At 43.2% G+C, this 21,963-nt stretch overlaps 1 protein-coding gene across 11 annotated transcripts in view; it reads right to left on the reverse strand.

Moving 5' to 3' along the window:
• DAB1 (DAB1, reelin adaptor protein) overlaps window positions 1-14,520 on the reverse strand; it is a 434,644-nt gene extending 420,124 nt beyond the window's left edge. For 9 of the 11 annotated variants that reach the window (XR_003528595.1, XM_027648964.1, XM_027648971.1 and 6 more), the window contains exon 1: window positions 13,922-13,991. The gene's annotated coding sequence lies outside the window, so the exon portion shown is untranslated. Of the gene's footprint in view, window positions 1-13,589; window positions 13,687-13,921; window positions 13,992-14,376 lie in introns of those variants that run through there. The other 2 variants (XM_027648959.1, XM_027648960.1) reach the window with 2 other exon arrangements.
• Between the last annotated feature and the right edge of the window lie 7,443 nt (window positions 14,521-21,963).

Genomic DNA, 21,963 nt, shown 5'->3' on the forward strand with positions numbered 1-21,963 from the left:
CCTCATGATGCTCAAACACCCTCAAAAATGTGATATCTATCAGAACATAGGATTTTAATGACAGTTGTTTGAAAGCACTTCCTGTGAGATGTCTTCAACACATCTTTATTATGAATCCTATGCAGTGCCTTTCCCACAAAACTGTATTTTCTTTATTCCCTACCTATGATTCCCAGGAACTCAGGCATCTACCCTTGGTCTTCTAGATGTCATCCAAGTCAGTTGACTCAAATAGCAACTGGTCAAACGCTTGTGTCCCAGTGACATGTACTTCAATGGACCCCACATTCCCATTGGAGTAAGAAATAGTGAAGTTAGACTAATCCACAAAGTATTATACTGATAAAAAACCCAAACCAGACAACCTAGATCACAGACTACAGCTGCCTTTAATACCTTTTCAAACACAAATAAATTAGATTAATCTTATAATCAAAGGCCATGTTCAAAAAACCAAGGCTTTTCTCCAATAATAAACTTGTGTCTGTAAAACCCATGGAACAGCAACACAAGGTTTCCTTTTCTTTTGTGTTTAAACCATGGAGAGGGAAGAAGATAAGAATTTCACTTCACTCCCCCATTTACGGAGAATCCCTGATCCTTGGGTCCTTAATGAAGTTACTGACTTTTGGATGCAAAAGCAGGAAGAGTCTCCAATCTGGCTTATATAAACTTATTTAAAAAAAATAAAAAAAAAAACAAAAAAACCCACCAAACTCACAGGACCTTTTAAATTTTCTTTGTGTGAGGAGCAGTGCATTAGATCAGATATGGGATATTAACTGGCCTTTAGGTCTGACAGCAAAGAGCAGCTATAATGGGAGTCCCAAATTGTGCTGCCAGCAATCCAGTGTACTCACAAAACAGCAACATCAAGATGCCAGAACAGCACCACGACCTATATTTCCTGCTAACCAATTTTCTTCTTTGTAGGGTGGATAGAAAGAATTCAAATGCTTTTTAAGTTCCTTTTCTTTCTGCTGGAACTATGCCTTATCATACACATTTTTCCTAAGCCCAACTTTTCAGTGTCCCACAGCATTTAAAGCAGGAATTACCTACAGGCTATTTATGCAGTTACAAACAAAAAATACTGCAAAATCGTGTCTAGGCTGCAATAACTGGGTGGGAACAAAATTCTTTGTATTTCATTTCCCTGCCTTTAAAAAAAACCAAACCCCTTAGAGGGGAATCTTAAAAGAAGAACAATGTTACAGAGGAATACACATTCCAAGGAATTCCTGTGGATTCATTACTGATGGAGTACAGCCCAGCTGATCCTACCAGCTCATGCAAGTTCAGATCTTGGCATTCCACCTCGAAATTACAAGTTTCCCCACATTCTACACCTTTTAGTACTGAAGTTTTATAAACAATATAAGCAGGGGAAACACTAAGCTCAGGCCATAGTGACAGCCTTACCTGAGATTCTATTAATGCAGCACCCAAAATAACCACTCCTAGGACGAGGTAGAACCATCCTAAGGACTGAAAAGGCTGGGAGACTTTTTCCCATCTTCAAGGCTGTTACTTGGGTTTTGCACACAGGAAGACGCCTAAATTTCCAACATTCATATTTATCAAAGTGAGGGGTTTATTCTTTTGGTTATTCCCACCCTCTGGGGGAAACTGTAACCTTTAAGGAGAACATTAAAATCAAAACAACATCTTTAAAAGAAAGTAGTATCTCTGTCCAATTTCTTTTACTCTATTAGCTTTGTGATATCCCTAAAAATTCCAATTTTGCCTCCAAAGGAGGAACTTGGCTCATTTGTTATACACATCCCGCTCAGAGTGGTCAACGAAACACCTGAAAGGATTCATGATAATCTTGTTCCCACTGCCCCACCCCCTGTACAGTTATCCTTGCCAAATGCAAACCCTCTCCCTCCAGCAGGGAAATTTGGAAAGAGAACACCTGATGCAGCTTTTATTTCAAAATTGTCACACGTGTGTTGAGTGTCAGGAAGAGCCATGTTGTGCCACAGCACCCACTTGTCTCGGGAAAATTGAAATCATTCGGTGTCTAACACTTTGAATGATTTCCCAACTTCTCACTTGCCCCATCTGCTCCTCTCAGCTCAGTTTGATTTGTTTTAGCCTTTGTGTCTGCGGTGGCACCAACAAAACTGCAGCATCACTGCAAGCTCCTCTGCTATGGAGCACTGCCAAGGCAGGCAGATTCAGCCTCCTCCGAGAGAAAAACACCAAGAAAACGGGATCACTGTCTAGTTCTGCTGTCTCTCCCATCCTCCAACACAATTACAAGCAGCCATCCAACTTCACCACTGCAATCTAAAATAACATGTCACCTATAAGATAACCAACATTACAATTATAAATCAGATGATCACCTGAATACAATAAAGGACATGAATGCCACATCTCAGCCCCAATTTTACTCTATTAGCTATCCCAATTAGCTTAGGAATTAAGTCAGTATTACTTGAGTTTAGGTAGCATTTTGCTCCTTTGTTGTTAGCATGGTATTTATAGGATGTTTCAGGTAAAAATACCAGCTATTTTCCAATGCTTAAGACACTGGGATTCTGAAACCAAACCAAGAACTTTTAGTTAGGTGGGAAAATTGATTAAAAAAATAGGTAAGATATGCACATGAAAAGGGTTTTTTGGTTAAGACAGGGCACAAGGCAGGCAGTCACAGTGCTGTCCCTGAACTGCAAAAGTGTCAGGAACTACACATCCAGGGTTTTAAAAAGGGCCTTAAATAGGATGGAAGAAAGATATTAGAAATAAAAACATGGGGAAAAAAGCCACAATCTGCCCATACAAGCCTCCAGTGAAAAAGACTCAGCTCTGACTGAGCAGAACATCAACAAAAGAAATGAAAAAAATCACACACACACACACTTGCTTATCTCCCCACAGGCTTGAAGCCAGTGATCACCAAATCAGTGAGGACCCACAAAGGTGCAGATGTACCTGTGAGAAGGGAATCAGTTAAAGACTCTCCCTTCTGAGCCACTAAGGACTGAATACACAATACTGCACAGAGAAAAACAACTGCTGGGGAACAGCTCACAGCCCTGACTCATGTTCCATGTTACTGAGAGCATCATGCTGAAAAGAGGTCAGAACTCAGACAGTGGTCTCAAGTTGTTTTAGGTCTCTAGAGGAGGTCTTAAGCTCAATGAAAAAAATGTAAACCTCTCCAAAATGCAAGCATACACTTCTTCAAGTGCAAAGTACCAACAACACAAGTGACTCAACACATGGAGTTGTCTGGTAAGAGATGTTCAGGATGGGTCAGGTAACCATAACTTTCTGCTTTACTTCAGTAAAGCACAGAGTGATATCCCAACACTTACCACCCCTGGCATCAGCTCCACTCTGCTGAATCACTTATCTGGAATTCCTCACATTACCCTCAGTGGTGTATTTTCTCCCCAGTGCTCATTCCCTCCTTCCAGTGAAGCCAGTGAAATTCAGCTTTACAATTCCAGAGACTCACAGCTATAACATCTTTAAAGAGAAGTCACTGAACACAGTGCTACTGCAGCATCCTCAGCAGCCAGTCATGAAGTTGGGCTGGACCTGAATTCAGGGAATGCTGTTCAGCAGCCATTGGGGAGTAAATGAGGCAGAAAGTGAGTTATCCAAGCAACTGCAGAGCTGGGAGCCCAATCAGGTGTGGGAGCTGCAGGAGACACAAAGGTGAACAGAACCACAGAGCCAGCACACGACATTTGCAAGGTAAAATATGATGTTTGCAACTAAGAGGTAGAGGTAGGAAGAGAAATCTCACTGGCAGAAGAGGTTGGTGCTGCATAAACTGCTCTTGGGAAAGTCTGTCAAGCCAGTGAGAGTGTGTCCATTCTGCTTCTTCAATAAAGGGGGAAAATAAATCAGGATACACATCACATTAACTAGCTTCACTGGACATGGCATTTTCCTTCGAAAAGCACAACTGCTGCCATCTCTGTTCCAATCTGTTAACACCTGCTGACAGGTAAAAAACGCTATTCCATTCCCTAGTTTGCACTTCTGGGCTCTATGATTTCCTTGCCAATGTGAAATTCTCAGCAGCCAGGACATACAACATAGCTCCAATAAGGAAATCTTAGTTGGTTACTGGTTTGTTCCACAACACACTGGAAGAAAAGCCGCCAGCCAAATGTCTCCAGCCAACTGCAAAATACATTATTAATGAAATTAGAGTGAGGAACCTCTAATTATTAAATTTTTTAAATTTTATTAAATAATTCCAAGTGGCTCTATTGTGCAATTACAGCATCTGAACTTGGCTTTTTAAATGTTGCCGTCTGTGATCTCCATTGTGTATTTGCACTTGAAGTGATAATCTGAAGGCAACAGTCTCTAATAATCAGAATTATTAATAAACTTACTTTGGGTCCTCCCACTAACAAGTGTCATTGTACCCCAAGACCCTGCATAAGGTGACACTCTTACTGTCAGATTATTATTTTATTCCTTCAAAAATTGTATACAGAAAGTTACAGAAAAAAACCAAGCATTTCCACAGAAAAACAACCTGTTTCAAAGACAACCATTTAGAATCAAAAGTAGTTCCTTGATCTCCAGAATTAGAAACAATTGGGCAAACCATAAACCACAGGACCACCAGTGATGTTCAGCCAAGATCATTCCTCCACATGGTCTCCTGTGACTAGGGACTAGATAACTTGAGCTCGTATAAACCTCTAAAGGATAGAGAAATAAATACAAAGGAAAGAAGAAAAATGCCTGATCAGACCATATCACCATCATGAAGGAAGGGTTCCACTGGGGACTGAGTTGCTGGAGGAATTGGTAACAGTGCACTGGCATTCCATGTCTCAGTAACCTGTGTGCAAATCTGGCTCAAACTGATAATGATCAAACCTAATTACAATCTGACAGCCCTTCAGTGGCTTAGACAGTGCTTAAGATTTTATCACAAGTCTCATGATATTTAGCATTCTTCTTGAGCCCTAATTCCTCAAGTCAAGCAATTACCCAAGATTCTCCACTTCCAATAAAAATGGAGTTTTCATGCCATGAGCTTGGAACAAAGTTTTAAACATGACCTACATGCAGTGTAATGGTTTCTAAACCATTTTTTTTAATACATGCATTTAAAATTCTGCTGGGTCCCTTTGCAAGCTTTGTACAGCTGTGGAGCCAGGTACAGATATATCCAACATAACTATTGAAGAAGAACAAGCAGCTCCAGCAGGCAGATAATTACACTGTCAAAAACCAAGGGCAGAGCACGGATCTCCAAGTGAAATAACAGGCTTAAGCCAAAGTCACTGGTTAAAAATACAGCAAAATCATCTGCACAACGGATTACTTCAGTTTTCTACACCTTTGCACACTGGGTGCCTTGCCAGAACAAAACATCTTTTCTCCAGCACTGCTGCCTGTCTCTTAGAAACAACTTTTACCATCTCCCATCCTCAAATAGCTTTAATTCAAGAGAAACCCAGATGACAGCAGGGGAGAGGAGATGCTGAACTACACTGGCTTTTGGCTGAGTTCTTACCTCCGTGTAAGAAAGCCCTTCTGGCTCAGCAAAGGGCCAGCTGGCCCTGTGTGCAGTAACCTTGACTCCTTGGCAGTCCCCGAGAGCAGACACATATTGTGATAACTCACCACAACACATTTCCAGCCTCCAGACATTTGTGAGCCTGGCGTGTCTGCACCAGAAGCAGCACCACCCCTTATCTGGGTCCTCAGTTCCACCACAAACTTTTCCAAAAGACTGTTTGCTCTGTGTTAGCTTTTAGGACCCTCAGCATCCCAAGGCACCTGTAGAACACAACCTGTGTGAAGCTCTTGTTGTGCCTGCTGCCTGCTTGTTTTGTATGACACCCTTCACTTAATTAAATGGAAAAGACAATTCCTTATTCAGTTCTCCATGTGGTTTCACAAAGTCTTTAGCAGAAGTGCTTTCTTTTCTGAGCTAACCTTCTCCTGTTCCTCTATTCCTATGCTGGGGTGACATGAAAGCTTTGTCTAATGTAGCTCTATGACACTCAGCAAACAGACAGCTAAAAATCTCTCATTTTTGTATCTATAAAACAGTTCTTGCCTTCCTAACCTACTTGTCTAATCCAAACCTAAGCAGAGGAGTCCAGAACCTTTAAAAGCAGGACACTTACCTAATTAATCCAGTTTTCTTCCAGATTATACTTGGAAGACACGACCATACAGAATTCAAATTATGTAGTTCAGAAGCAAAATTAGATACCCATGACTCCTAAATTGAGATCTCTCTGGCTTTGGATCAGGAAACCTTTAGGTCCACCACATCAAACAGCAAGGGAGAATTTTGGTAACACAATGAGAAAGCTGGAAATGCTTCAACCCCTGACCTGCTGCAACCGCCAAAGGGGTGAATATTCACTGCAACCCTTCTGTTTTCTTTCTACACTTTCTAGACTTGATTCCTCAAGGAACCTCAAATATGCATAATAAAAACTGAAACATGTTAGACACTATGAACAGCTGACCTTTACCTAAAATTATTCTATTTCAATAATGTGTAAAAAATTATGCATTAGTATCCAACATGCCTGTTAGGCTTTGTAAAGATAGCAGGGATGCTGCAAGGCTTTCCTTTTTTTCCCCAACAGTATGGATTTCCACAGCTTTAAGCCAAGTCCTAAACATGCTCTACCAAAGCAGAATTATGATTTGAGAAGGTGATGTCCTGATCCCAGGACAAACTTTTCCAAACTCTCACAATTCACAATTACATGTCCACCAACCACAGGGCCACTGTTGGAAATTTGTTTGTATGGAAAACCACTGTGGAGCACTTGTGATTTAACTGACACCATCATGAGCCACAGAGAGCCTGCTCTCAACCCTAACTAAGGCTCTGCTCCAACTCTGCACAGACCTCCTGTGGACCAAAGCCTTTTCCACATGAAAAATACTGAACTAATATAATTTAAAGCATGAATTTAAGCTCATTTGAAAGGCTGCAAAGCCAAGTGTAAGCATGGTTATTCCAATACCAAACTTGCAATTCTCAGTTTAGCTTCAGCTTACTGAAGGCATTTAAATGTTAAATCTATACAAACCAGTCCTAATCTGAAAGATGTTTCTGATAAGGGCCTGTACCAGCTTAGCAGTGCAGGGAAAAATAAATCAATTGAAAGTGAGACTTGTTCAGTGATCATGTACATCTCAGACCTATGACTGGAGGGACTTTGGTCTATTGACAGTAATCACACACTTTAACACAAGCCCAACATCATCTCTTCATTCACCAGACAAATAAAATTTCATGTTGGAAAACAGTAATGACAACAGTTAATATTTTCAGTAATAAGTTATCCTCACAAAGAGCACTTGACCTTCGTTGTAATTTCCACAGTTTGCAGTAAACCACCTGAGTGTGTATAAAATGTAATGAATAAAGAAATATTAAAAAAGATAGAATGTTATTAAAGTAGGTCACAACTCAAACAGCACAATTACTGAAAAAATGATGTTTGAAACTACATCACTCTCAATCCTTCTCACACTGGATGAGCTACTCTATAATTTATTTTGCCTAACAACAGCTTCTGTCCATATTCTCTCTCTATCCCCAAAGACTCTATTAATGCAGCCCACTGTGCCACATGACAGCACAATGCCCACATGAGGCATGAAATGTCACAGATCACAGCTTTACACCTGGCCAGCATAATATATTCACCAAATTCTTTCAAGCAGTGGAAGCATTTGTTGTTATTTTGTGGGTCAAACCACACAGAGGCAGATGGAATGGGCACTTTATTTACATGGGAAGTCCCTAAGCCCATTCACTTTATTTATGAGGGACAAAATCCAGCCTTACACATCTAAGAAGCCTTGGACCAAAACCATTGTTATTTTACAAAGATGAGGAAGAGTGGTTTCCTCTGAGGCTTTTGGATGGCAATGATGATTCCTTTTGACCCTTAACATTATATTCCACATATTCTGAACACCTTAGAAAGCTCAGAGTTGGGATTTTGATTCACACGCTAAGAGGAGATGAGCATAGTTAAAACCCACCTGTCTGTTGAGGTAAATCTGACAGTAACAGAACGATGAGACTCTACCCAGCACTCACAGCTGCCCCTGTGACACCCCACAAATTTTATACAAACAGCACCATCACGCTGTGTAACAGGTTGGACTGGTCAGTTCTTTACTTTTAACCAGAAATTCAGGACACATGGATGTAGATATTGGCTTTACCCATCCTCCCAGAAACCACACAACAATCCAAACTGTCCACAAATACATGAAAACATAGAAAGAAAGTCCCTGGATACAAAATGTATCACTTTATACATTATGTGTATTTTGAGTGATTTTGAAACGGTATTTTAAATTAATGGCACTGATGTTACAATGAGAGTTTTGGGGAAAATTCCTATATAAATAGCAAATATCTTTGCTACAAGGAGAGTATTAACCCTGTTATCTTTTAATTATCTGTGTTGCACATGAGTATCAGTGGCGTATGTGGGTTAGAAGTACAGTCTACTTATGTTTGAGCTTGCAGGAAACCAAAATCTCAGGACAGGTCTTCCAGTAGGAAAGAAAAATAAAGTATCTACTACTACATCGTCCTTTTTGTTAATAAAGAGTGAAGTCTGGATGTATATCTAATTTTATCTCCCAGCATCTGCTACTGCTTCATGACCTCTAAGACAGTCTGCAAGCACTTTGATAAAAAGATTAAAAAGTAACTCAGCAGACACAGAGCAATCCTCCAAGTTCCCACAACCATATTTGACTGAACCACAACAAACAGACCATCCCTAAACCTCCAAAAGAACCTGAAGCCTCTTTTCCCCTGGAGGAGCACACTGCCATCCCACAGCTTTCCTTGCCTGAATACCAGAAGTACTGATATAAAAACACATTTGTAACGAGACAATGACTTTTTACAGTGAAGAAATGCTCATTTGTTAGTTTGTTTCAGAAAAGATTCAAGTTCAGATTGCTACAAGGAAAATTGGGAATATAGAGAAGAAAGTATTTTATGCATCAACTCCTTTCTTCAGAAACACCAGTTCCAGTAAGTTTTATCATCTGTTTACTGCTGACAGATAATGCTTTCATCCATTAGTCCTCATAAAACAGGGGAGAAAACCAGCACACTACTGCTTAGGGAAGGAGGTAAATATGCCCACAGCAGTGGGACTGGAACCAGGTGATCTTTAAGCCCCCTTCCAACCCAAACCATTCTGTGATTCTATGCCATGGCCAGCTCAAACTATAGGGGAATTTCTCCATATGAAGCCCATGTAAATTGGAACTGGGCTTTGATGTGCAATGCTGAGTATCTGGATTTCCTTTCAACTCAGCAGCTCAGGGTGAAGAAAACCCTTGGACATGTGGAATTGCAAGGCAGGTGTTCCTGGAGAGCCTTGAGCCTGTGGGAGGAAAGCAGATTGACTAAAGCAACTCATCCTGAAGGAAGGGAAACCATTCGCTTCCTCCTCATGAAGAAATGAAAGCTCAGGCTTTCAAATGAGATGTAAAATACAGCCCTGACCATTCATCGTCATTAAAGATCCCATGATAATTCCTGCAAGAGTAAAAATGTTAACTAACATGTCCTGGCCAATATCCAACTCGGATAATTGCATTCTGCTTGCTAAATCCCCCTTGCAGTTTCAATTGGATTAATTTTTCTTCATTTCTCTTCCCTAAACCCCTCCTGCATAATGTTTCCATCCCGGAATGGCTGCTGTATTCCACTCCAGAGGTGCGTGAATTATCAGTGCTGGGCAATCCCAACATACATTTTGGATATATTAGTCAGGCAAAACACTCTCCGAGCTGGAGTAATACCTTCACCTCTCACTGAGGAGCATTTAACTTTCCAAATGAGAAATCCCTCTGATGTTAGGCAGATTTATTTTTTTCTCTAAAATACTGCCCTGCAAGGAATGGTACCGAACCAGCCTCCTGCCAATTAGAAAAGTCTTTGCTGGGCCATATCCTCAGCCTAAGGAAACAGCTGCAGTTGCTTTGACTTCAATAGAACCCTGCTTCATTAAAACAGGAGTAAATATTCACATAGTGTTTTTCCACTAAGTCACTCATGTTTAAATGTTGGAAGAATCAAAGGAGTTGGCTGTTGAATGTATCAATCTGTGGATATAAAAGAGGAATATCGGAATGTATTCTCCTCCCTTTTAACTGGCTTGCACAGTCTTCATGCTATTTTAAAGGGAAGTTGGAGGTTTTTTAACTTGGCATACTGATGAAAAATGGAAGTGTTGTGAAATAGGAATCTCCTGTTGTTTGTTAGGTGTATTCTACTGTAAGTACTCACAATATTGTGGAGGCAAACTGAAAAGTCCTGACCCAGTGCATTTTTTGAAACAGGAGGAGCAAAGGTGATTTATGTGCATAAAAGCAAAAACTGACAAGCCTTTGATTTTCTTGCAGAACAATCCCAAAACGATTGTCAAGACTGCTTAGGATTTTTGCCCTCTGCACTTCCTGTAATAGGACCATTTTATCCAACATGCTGTTTTATAGACACTGTGTATAGGGTCATTTCCACCTGCTATTCAGGTTACTCAAAAGAATACTTCTCATTCCCTCTTCCAAGAGCTCTTAGCAGCAGTTAATATCAGCTTGTTTTCACCTCCAGCCTGCTTTTGCATCTCTGGTAAAGCATAAAATCACGAACATGCCACTTGCTTCCTTCTTTAGAGTTCTGATAGCAGAAAGACATCCTTTAAATCCAAGAGAGGAGTTATAGGCAGATAAATGGGGAGCACAGGGAATATATCCATTTTGGTACTTTCTCAGTATCAGAACCCTCCTCCTTTGCCCCTCGTAGAGAGGTGTCACTGTGAAAGCATCCCTATCTGCCAGCTACAGGCTGGGTTGGCTGCAACATCATGCTTACTTCCCTACACAAAGTGTGAAATAGGGTGACGGAAGACCTCCAACAGCATCCTACTTCAACAGCAAACACTCCTAGTGCTTGGGTATGGAATTGAGTGGTAAAATTAAAGGCTGGTACCAGACCGTGAATACCAGGCACAAGCATGACTTTGGCTCATCTGATGAGCACAGATGGATCTGCAAAGGGATTTTATGTCAGAGTCAGATGGTTAGAGAAGCACAAACCATGTTCCTGATCTGCAGCACACACACAAGTTCAGTAAGGGGAGAGCTGAACTTCAGAAGCGATTGACTCACATTCCCTGCTGCTCATGTACTGCCATTCTGGGTACCAGTCTTGACTCCAGCTCAGCTCCTTTTGCACACAGTACCTGACATCTACATGGGAAATGATTCCCATGGGTTTTGCTCCAATGGAGAAATGGGCTTGACCAGGAGAACACTGATGTTGCATCTTTACAATAAGTAGTGTTCCAGATAACCTGGCACTTAGAGCAAGCACAGGATGGAAAGCTTAGTCCTCTCACTGAAATCTAATTTCAAAGCACACAACTGTTCATCAATGGCCTCAGTTTCATGAACAACCTGAAAAAGAGACTGGAGTAGGATGTCTCCTTCAGCCACTCCTTCCTCCCCACTTTAATTTCTTTGTAAGACTACTCTGTGTGGAGTGGAAATGTTTTCTGAATCAGTAAAAAACTAGCATGAGTACAGGAACAGAAGCTTGGGATTAGGGAGATCTAAAAATGGGTGGATTTCCCTACCCTTCTCTCTGCATCTTAAAGAACCCTTCCAAGACCTGGCTGTAAACATTTTAATTCTCTGTCAGCTTTCTGGAGGAAATCATTACAGGGGCAGGATCACAGAGCACTGGGTGCCACTCTGCAATAGGTGTCTGTCAGTCAAACAGGCGTCAGCCCACTCGTCACCCCGAGCACTTCCAGCCTCCAATCCAGGAAAAGGGTGCTGGAAACAGAGAGCTTGCTTGGAGAGTTGCTTGGAGCACTGCTTGAGTGATCAGGCCAAGACTGTAATCAGCCAGTCATTGGAGCGATAGCCTAATTTTTTATTTATTATTTAAAACAAACACAATTATTCTCTCTCCCGGCTCTGGTTCAAGCAGTTTATACATTTAATTCAATTTTAAGAGCTATGTGTTTGTTGACTAGAGCAAACAAAAACCAGTAATTAAGAGCTGCAGTTAGAGAGAAGAAGAACCTGCTTGTCTTTGGCTCAAAATTAAACTTTTAGCACCAAATATTGACATTAGGAGGTAAGCAGCTTAGTTCCATGTCTGCTTTTCACACCTCCCAAGTACTCACCGGGATCACTGAAGGAGATGTGCTGACCTACACTTTCAGCATTACATCCCAAAGAAACCATGTAAGACCTGGTGAGGTTCCTCAGAATAAACCTTAATCTCTCAATTTGCCAATATCATCGGCCTCAGGAATCTTCCTTCCCTTTTATCTCTAGTTTTCCTTGCCTTCATTCGTTGCAGTATCAGAGAGAGAGTAAACCATACATAGAAGAGAATGATGGTATCAGGTACTACTGCACTCTACTTGGTTAAGAAAAGATATTCTAGCTGGAGACCTCCCTGTCAATTAAAGGAAGAAGGAAGGAAGAAAAAAAAAGAAAAAATACCAGAAGAACCTGTTGGGGGGGGGGGGAAGACAAATGATTGCATTAAAAATAAAGCCTTGGGTTTGGAGCTTTGCTTCTTTAGATTTTGGGGTTAGATTTATCACCGACATAAATATCTACAAGCAGTTTAACATCACAATTAAAAAAGCACAATCAATTCAGCCCACATTCCTTAAATCCAACACAATTACTTCCCAAAGAACTACTGAAGTCTACTGAAAACGTAGCTGCAGCATTAGAGGGTTATTTGCTCCAAGGACCTTTTTAATATGGCTGTATTGTAATACTGCAGTACAAGAGCCTCTTCAGCCATAAAAAGAAATTTAGCTCAGAAACACAACTTGTGGGCAATGAAAAACACATTTGCTTCCATTTGCCATCATTTAATAATAGCATTATTTAACAAGATCAGTTAAAACGACCAGCCTCACAAGGCACAGCAGTGCACTTCTTCTCACGAGACTCTGAGGGCACCAAAAAGAAATTCATGTCTGCAAACCAAACAGTCAAAGCAACCAGCAGCACTGGAAAGACCATATTTAAAAAGGGAGAAAAACATTTAGTGACTGACCAGGAAAAAAAGAGCTCCTCTCTATATCTACACACACACACACATTTTACTTTAAAGCTCCTATACATTTCACTGGCAAGGAAAATAGTAGTCTTCCTCTGGAAGTAAAAACGTATTTGTCATTACACTTTGATTTTTCACTCAAAATCGAGAACACCCTGAATTTGCACACATGAGGGAACAGCTACCAAGATCTGGGTGTATTCTGTAACACATCAGTAGTCAAACCCATATATCCTGGCATAATTATTTTCCTACAAGGTTATGCCTAATTGGCCACTAACCTCACTGATTAATCATCTCCACTACAAGAAGGCGTTGAGAAAAAGGCAGAAGGGCAACAAAATATTTATTCGGGCTGCAAATATTAAACCAAGAAGGGACAGCTGGTTCAAGTTGCTCCTTCCCGGCTGGCAAGCAGAGGTGGATGGCGAGAAAACCCTGATCGAGTCACACACACACAGAAATAAGAAAGGAAGCGGTGTCTCACGTTCATTCGCAGCACGGAGATGCTCAGTACGGCTCTAAGTTGGCTGTGCGCGGCTCTGGAAGTGTTAAATCCTCCCGCACGGCCCCGCACCGCGGTTCCTGCCGCTCGCATCCCCGCCCGCCCGTCCCGGCCGGCAGCGAGGCGGCCCCGCGCTGCCCGGGCATCCCTCCCCGCCTCCTCGCCGGCTCCGCCGCGCCAGCGCCTCCCTCCCGGCGGACAAACTTTGCGCCCAACTCCGCTCGGCTCCGCGGGGCGCTGCCGGGACCCGCTCCGCGCACGGCGGTGGCGGCGGGCGGGCGGCTCCCCCCGCGGATCCCGCCGCCTCCTCCTACCTGCAGCCGGCGCCGCTCCCCGCAGCGCCCCGCTCATCCTCCTCCTCCTCCTCCTCCTGCTGCTGCTCCCGAGGCGGCGGGCGGGCTGCGCGCCCCGCTCCCTGGCTGGCTGCGCCGCGCTGCTGGCGCGGAGCCTGCGCGGGCGGAGGCGGCTCCGGGCCCGCGGTGGCGGCGCCGGTCCCCTGCAGCCCGGGTCCCCTGCAGCCCCCTCGCTACCGCATCCCCCCAATCGCGGGGAGCGGGAGCCCCCCCGCCCCGCCCGGCCCGCGGGTAGGGGGCGGTGCCCGCCGGGAACCCCCCCTCCGGTAGCTCCGGCCCCCCCCGGGCAGCAGCGCCGGTCCCGAACTCCCTCTGTCTGCCTCCTTCCTCCTCCGCTCGCTCCGTGCTCGGGGACGGGGCTCCCAACCCGCTGCCTGCCCGCGCTCTCCCCAAACCCCACCGACCCCCGGCAGCACCTCTCTCGTGGCTCCTCTCACCGCTCCCGGCTGCCGGCTCTTCCTTCTGCCCTTCCTTCCTTCGGGAGACGGCTGAAGAAAGTCCTCCCAGCGCAGGGGGGGTGGTAGCGGGGCTGCGCTGGCCATCACTCCCGGCTCCGTGGCAAAGAGGGCTGCAGCCAAAAGCTGCCCGTGGGGCGTAGGACCCCCGAGCCCTCGCCCAGCACCATCCCTCTCCAGCCGTGAGCAGGCAACAGGCAGCAGCTGGGAAGATTCACATGCGGTTGGGCAGCGGAGGTTGGTCGCTCAGATCCAGTGTAGACACCAAGAGGCATTCTGGGCCCAGTGGGATGTGGCATCGCCCTTCCTTCCCATGCTGACTTCTTTTCCTTGGGATTCTGCCTGGTTGTCCCACAAGAGGTTTCTTTCCTGGCTGCTGTCTCCCCTGTGCAGGAAGGTGTCTGCTCTTGCTGCTTGGAAATGGACTTTAAAGGCAGAAATACTTTTGAGTGACAGCTTGTAGCCACAATAGATCCAACTTCCCTTGCTGTTCACAGGTGGATGTTGAGGGTTTCTCTGGGAAGCTCTGGCCTGACCCAGCTCCGTCGATAGGGACTGGCCTACTGGGCAGTGCTCAGGAAGGAGAAGCACCGCCTGTGCACAGATATATTTCTTGCTCTTCTTGTCCACTCCTTCAATGGGATGTCACCAAACAGCAAAATTAATCCCTGGCAAGGAAGAAATTCATGTGTGAGCTCGCAAACCACAGCAGTGAGACGGCGATTAAAGTTTGTCTAATTCTAGGAGATCAAGCTTGTAATAGAGAATGAGACTTAAGCTGCTTTACATATTCCTTCATATGTAAGATCATTAGGGCATCTATGGTTACTGTACCTCATGGGAGAGGGAGCCTTGCTGGGGGTGTTGATAGTTGTGAAATTTGGTGACTACGGGCATGTGCCACGTGACAGGGTGTTAACCTTTTGTCAGTGTGACCTGACACATTTGACTAAACCACCTTCCCTGGCCCCAATCTCTTACCTGCTCTCCTGTGTCACATATTTATTACAGGAGTAACAGCTCTTCCTGCTTAACGGGCTTCTGTGATGCAAACCTGGGGCTGTTTGGCAATGGCTGCCTCAGACATTTTGTTATCCTTAAATCATGGGTGATAAAAGATGAATAAAGCTGTCAAACACCCTATTGATTATGTGATTGAGGTGTACCCTTTTTGCACTTCTTATGTTGAGTTCCTTCCATTCTCTCTCTTTCCTGGGGGTTGGGTGAGGATGGGAGGAGGAACCAGACCTACAAAACAGCACTGAACGTGCAGTCTGTCAGACCAATCTGCTCCCACCCACCACATCTCTGTGAGGAATACAACTCTTGGCAAAAATATAGGTCAAATCTCAAGCCCTGCATCCTTCTGGTGTTAAATTATGGTGTCTCTGACTTCGAGGCCCCAGCAGTTTTCTTCCTGATGTCTTCTTGCCTGGTTTTGGAGGGAGGAGTTTGCTAGAAAATCTTCCAAGTTCACATGTCGATTGGATAAAGCCACAGTTGCGGGCTTGCGGTTCGGGTACCAAGCAGGATGTGAGAGATGTGGGTTAGTTCCAACTCCAGTACAGATTCCTCCCTGTGTTTAGCAAAAATACTTGCCAAAGACAGGCAGGATGCTCAGTTGGGTTGAAGAGCTTGCTGTTGGTGTGATTAACACCCTGAGCTTTGGGAACACCCTCGACTTGCACAGAAAGGGCATAGCGATGTGTGTCTGTACCCAGAGCATCGATGCACAAACACTTCTCTGCAAACCCCTCCTCACAAAGAGACACGCTGAAAGAGATCTATATGCAAGGGATATTAATTTCCATTCCTTAAACACAGATGTCTGAGCAGAAAAGCCACATAAGTGCCTCTGAATAAGAGCGTGCTGGAGTGCTCCCACAGAGCTGTCGGAGCTCCAGTGCCTCGCAGTCAGCTGGGAAGCAGAGTGCCACAAACAGCTGGGCAAGCACAGGAGCAAGCCCCGGGAGAGGGAGCGGGAGCGAAGATGCTGCAGTGCACAACTGCAGTGAGGGACTGATTATACTCGTCTCAGAAGAGGCAGAGTTTGAAATGGAAATGAGGAGGAGATTTCCCTGCCACACTACCCAGCAGCTACAGCAGACACTGCTCTGAGACAACAGGGAAGCAGGGAGCACGCTGAGGGGACTTTTGTTTCACCATTATTCAGCTCATCCCGGAGCTCTCATTTAATTGTTACTCAAAAAGTTTCATACAAGAATGAAACATTAACAAAAAACTACTCCTACCTTCTCATCTTGACATTGATATTGAGGTCTCCCTGCATGTGGAGACTTCAGCTTGTGTACTCAAAGCAGAGCAAATTAGCAGTTCTTTACACAAGTCTCATCATTACGGGTTTGGAAACAAAATGCCCCTGCAGTGCAATGGAAAGGGCTCCAGAGCCAGGAATTCCAAAGACCTCATATCTGAGCTGCGGTCAGTACACTGCTTCATAGAGTCATAGAATCACAGAATGCTTTGGGTTGGAAGAGACCTTAAAGATCATGTCATTCCAAGCCCCTGCCATGGGCAGGGATGCCACTCGCTTCATCAGGTTGCTCAAAGCCCCATCAGGTGTCTGAGAATGCCTCAGGTCATAGCAAGTATTCAGTCCAAAATTCCCATGAGGAAACCAAACCCACCTTCACTGACGTACTTCAGTTCTCCCCCAAACCTTCAAAACTTCCAAACACAAAACTTCCAGGTGAGAACCAACGCAAACAGCTCACAAACTTTTGTCTCTGCCCAAAAAAGTATTTTGATTTGTCTTGTCATCATCCTTCATTGCAGCATCCTTCTTTTTTATGATTTTAGGAAACTCTTTGCTTTCTCAGGCAGGAGATGCATCTTCTAATGGCACCTGAAAAAATAAACAAATAAACAAATAAACAAACAAACAAACAACACAAAAAAAAATAAAAAGAAACCTCAGATCTCTGTTTTAGCCATGACAGAATTACTTAATCAAATGCATGCCAAAGAATACCACAAGTCTCCATGCAGAGATAAAGGTTCTGAATTTTATACTGCAACACCGTTACTTTAGCACTTGCCATCCATGGATCTCATGGAGCTTATTACAGGTGTCATTACCCCCAGTAATTGTCTGGCCCCCATTGCCGGACAGTTGGATGGGGCAGCTGCTGTTTGACCAGTGGCACTGTCTGGCAGTGGGTCAGGTAGCGTGGCTTGACTTTGCATTTTTCAGACACATACAGGCACATGCAGAGATACATATAGTGAGTTAAAAGGGAGTCCTGAGATACTTCCCAATCAAATACATTACATCACTGGAGAATCCACTACATACACTGAACTCCAATCTTTGGATTAATATTCAGGAGTAAATATTAATCTGGATCTACATTTACAATATACACACTCACACCCTTCATCCACTGAAAGAATAACTTAGTATTTTTATGTAGCAGTCACCTCCAAAAATACTACTCTCCAAGGTAAAAGTGAAGTAAAAAGTATTAATAGTAACTGTACTGTTTCTTCCCTAAAATATATCCCTTCATATGATTTCTCGAGTGAAAAAACCAGAAGATCTCTTGTGACTGCCTTGTGTTCCCTTTCTAAAGCATTTGAGAGATCAAACTTCAATAGTTTAAATGAATTTAAAAAATTACCTTAAAAATGAGATTCACATTGCCTAACGTTATATCTGGACATATTTATACCAGTAGCAATACTGTAGCTATTGAGGAAAAAAAAACTAATACACATTTCTCCAGTCACAAATAAACTAATTTCTAAAACCAGCTGTTTCCAGGCTACAGTTTATATTCTATTCGTAAAAATAGAAGGATGGTGGCTTGAGGGGAATTCATGCTTAAAACTGATTTAACAATAAATTAGTGCAAAACATACATAATGTGGTGTAGGGCTGTTTTACAGAAATGAAGACGCTAAATTCAGCCAAGAAATTATTTGCTGTGAATTATTCACTTAGTCCTGTCGGTTCCTGAACCTTTATGAAGGTTCTGTGGAAAGTAGGGGGGGGTGGAAATCAAGCATATGCAAAGCAAAACAGCATCAAAAGTCAAAGAAGTCTCCAAGGGAGATGAACTTCAATGCCACAGTAGGGTAAACAAATGGAATTATTTACAATATAACATTATCGTTGCAATGATATTTTATTCATTATTTAGTCCCACACTGAGTCTCCCTTGTAGCCTGTGGTAGACGACCCAGGCATTTTGTTCCATCTTTCACCTACCATGTCTGTATGTAAATGATATAGTTTATTTAATATTTGTATACATCACACAAGCTACTGCCTCCTGCCTGTTTAAAACGTATCTGTTTTCCTCCACCTGCTCACGGGGCTACAGAGATCTCTGATATTTCCTGCAACTGGGCCTTAGTTTCACTGTCTGTTGCTATTTTTGTTGAAGATGCCCGATATTCGATATTCGAGCTAAGTTTCGAGAATCTCTTGGTTTCCTTCACAATTTGCATAACCACGTGTCAAATGAGTGCTAAGCTTAAGCACCTCTTGGTTTAATCCCCTAATTTGAGGGGGGACAAGGCGGGGGTGGCTCTGCTCAGCAATGGAAATCAGCCAGCGGCAGATACTCCAGGATTAACGTAATCCAACTGCTACAACTATTCAATTTGGAGACTAAGGACGATAAAACCTATTTTCCCAGTCAATCAATCTCTGTGATCGACTTGCAAAAAAATCAGTGAAAGTTAATGAAATCAGCAGAATTATGTCAAATGACACTGCTGAGAAGGCCTTGTGTTAGAAACATCCCACTATTGCTGGGAAGGGAAGTCAACAAATTACAAGAATCCTTATAATTAAGAGCTTATCAAAGCACTTGATCCCATCAAGCACTACCTTACAGATACCAGGTATTGCTTTTCTTAACACTTAAGGAAATTAAGAGCAATGAGGATGCTTGAAACATCACAAGGCACTTGGAGCGAGCCGGGAGCGGAAGGTGACACATCACTGTACATCCTCAGTGATTAAGGAGGTTACCCAGGGAAACAGGAGAAAAAGAGTCATTGCTGGCTGAAGCTGATCCCTGGTCTGCTGTCACTGCCACTTCCACTTGTAAGCAAATCCCAACTAAAAGACTTCTGAGCTTCCTTCCTAACTTCTGCATGATCCCACCACCAGCCCTACCAGAACAATTACATGCTCCATCTCCTTTCCTTCCTGTTGGATTGTCTCAAATAATAAAGGTGTTTGCAAATATTGTCTCACTAAAAACAAAGACCTTCAGCTGATGATTGCTGCAAATGAGGATTTTGCACTGGAAGAGTGAGCAAAACCTCAGTAACAAATGCAAACCTACAGGCTGTGAACAACCCTCTGTCACATTCCGGGGCATGTCGTGCTCACTTTGACTTAACTTGCCAAACTCACTCGATCCCAGTTCTCCGTGCAGCCTAATTAAAACAGGATTGGCTTCATTTACTGTAAGTGATTTCTTAATAGCTGATTCACATTCCCCTAATAACCCATCCCCACCTTCCTCATCCAAGGTGTGCAACTGAGACTTTAACACAGACTCTGACACTGACAAATGCCTCTTTTTGATCACCTGAGGTTGTGAGAATCTATCACATACACATCAAAATCAAACACAACATAAGGGAAGCATTAATTAAACCATATCAAACAAACACCTGACAAGTCTATGCTTTAAGTATAAAACAGCCAGAAGAATTGTGAGTCAATACTTTAGTTCGTAACCCACTTTTTATATCATTGTACAGAACTAAAGAAAACTGGAACACTTTCCCCCCCACACCTCCTTCATCTGTGTTATTTTATCTTTCAACTCGAGCTGGAAAGTCTGTCTCAGCATCGCCCATGAAAAAAGGTGACATAAATTGCTCGGAGAGTTGAAAGAGAAGAAAAGCTTGTAAACAAGTTACCTATTCTCATACCTTGTTCCCTAATTCCAAAGAGAGAAACAGCAGCACATATTGCAGAGGATGCCACTTCTTCTCCTTCAGCTCAAAGTCTGTGAATTGTTCTGTGCAACACCTATGAAGGTTCCCCTAAAATTCTTTATAAAGATTATCCTAGATCAACAGAATAGTCCAAGAAGCCATTAGACATAGTTGGTTGGGGTGACTTACCAAAGCCTTACTATGAATGTAAATCTGGTACAAAAGCAAATGCTTTGGACTAGAAGTCTTTAGATTAAAGACCCTTTTGAGATTTCTGGTACTCCCTGCTCCAAGTTCAGCTAGAAGCTGGAAGTTTAGGTTGTCTTGAGATGTACAAAGAATAAAAATTAAACAAATCTTCACAGCTGAATAAATGTATCTGTCATTAATCACATAACCACTCCTAAGGCCCATCATGGAGGAGGCAGCTGTGGGCAGGAGTTGAAAGATGTGTGGTACAACAGAGGAAACTGCAGTAAAAGTGTCCCAGAAATGCTCCAGGGCCAGCACTCTGTGGGCACACGGTGCCTCCTGTGTTAATCTGTTAAGTGCTTTACAGCCTTTCTGCCATCCTTTAATGTCCCAAAGGCTCATTAGAATATTGCAAAGGCCAGTCTGGCCTGACATTTGACGCCAGGGGAGGTCAGGGACACAACCTCTGAGCTGGAGCCTGTTGGGAGGGCAACACTAACTTTCCTTTAACACCTTGCAATTCCCTTTTCTCCTTGGCTCTGGGTATATCCTCTTTCTTCCCCTTAATTTCAGAGTAGGCTTTTTTCCTTTTTACACCTCTGTGTACAACCCTCCTCTGTTTGCTTCTCTGACTTCACACAAAGAGAGCGAAATAGTGCCTTTGTTATCAGTGGGAATTCATCATTTCCACTTTTTTGATAAAAGTAGCTACTCTGACTATCTCATATTTTCACTCATGTATCGCTGGCACCCAAAACTCAGCTGAGTCTTGGCGCTGTGAAAAGATGATCTTAAACAAGAATAAGATGCAAAATCTTTCCCAACAGTGGAAAGAACCTTCCCTGGAATCCTCCAGCGTTTGCTGCAAGCACTGAGCAAGGCTGTTTGCTCACTTTGTAATCTTCTGCAGTAGCCACAGTCTGAGGCCTTTGCAATTCTTCAGTTTTATGATGAGTTTACTACCAAGTGATCTTCAATGTGCTGCTCCGTGCTTGGATGTGGCAGGGAATGGAATTTCACTCACAGTAAGATTATTATTATTATTATTGAGCTGGATACATCTGAAGGAGCACAAATGTCACACCACTGCTCCCATACATCACTTCCCCTTCTTTACCATCTGCTTCTGGAGTTGTCAGTCAAAGCAGTTTCAGCATTTCCCATTATTGTCTTCAAGTTTGCTTCTGCCAACCCAGTTTAATTTCACATTTGCAGCCTCGTGTTACCCAGCATGCAAATTAGTGAAGTTTCTGTGTGTCATTTATCTTACTCCTCCCTTCCTCCAAAATGTGTGCTTTTGGAAATTTGATGTTCATTACTCTTTTTGACAGATCCTGGTACAGCTTGAAAATGCTCCACAAGACTTATCTGCATTGGCCACATTGATTTATCAGATTAATTTAACTTCTTTGAGGAAGCTTCCAGTGACAA

This window comes from Corapipo altera, unplaced genomic scaffold (assembly GCF_003945725.1).
Source record: "Corapipo altera isolate COAL_440 unplaced genomic scaffold, ASM394572v1 112, whole genome shotgun sequence".
In the NCBI taxonomy this organism is placed as follows: Eukaryota; Metazoa; Chordata; class Aves; order Passeriformes; family Pipridae; genus Corapipo; species Corapipo altera.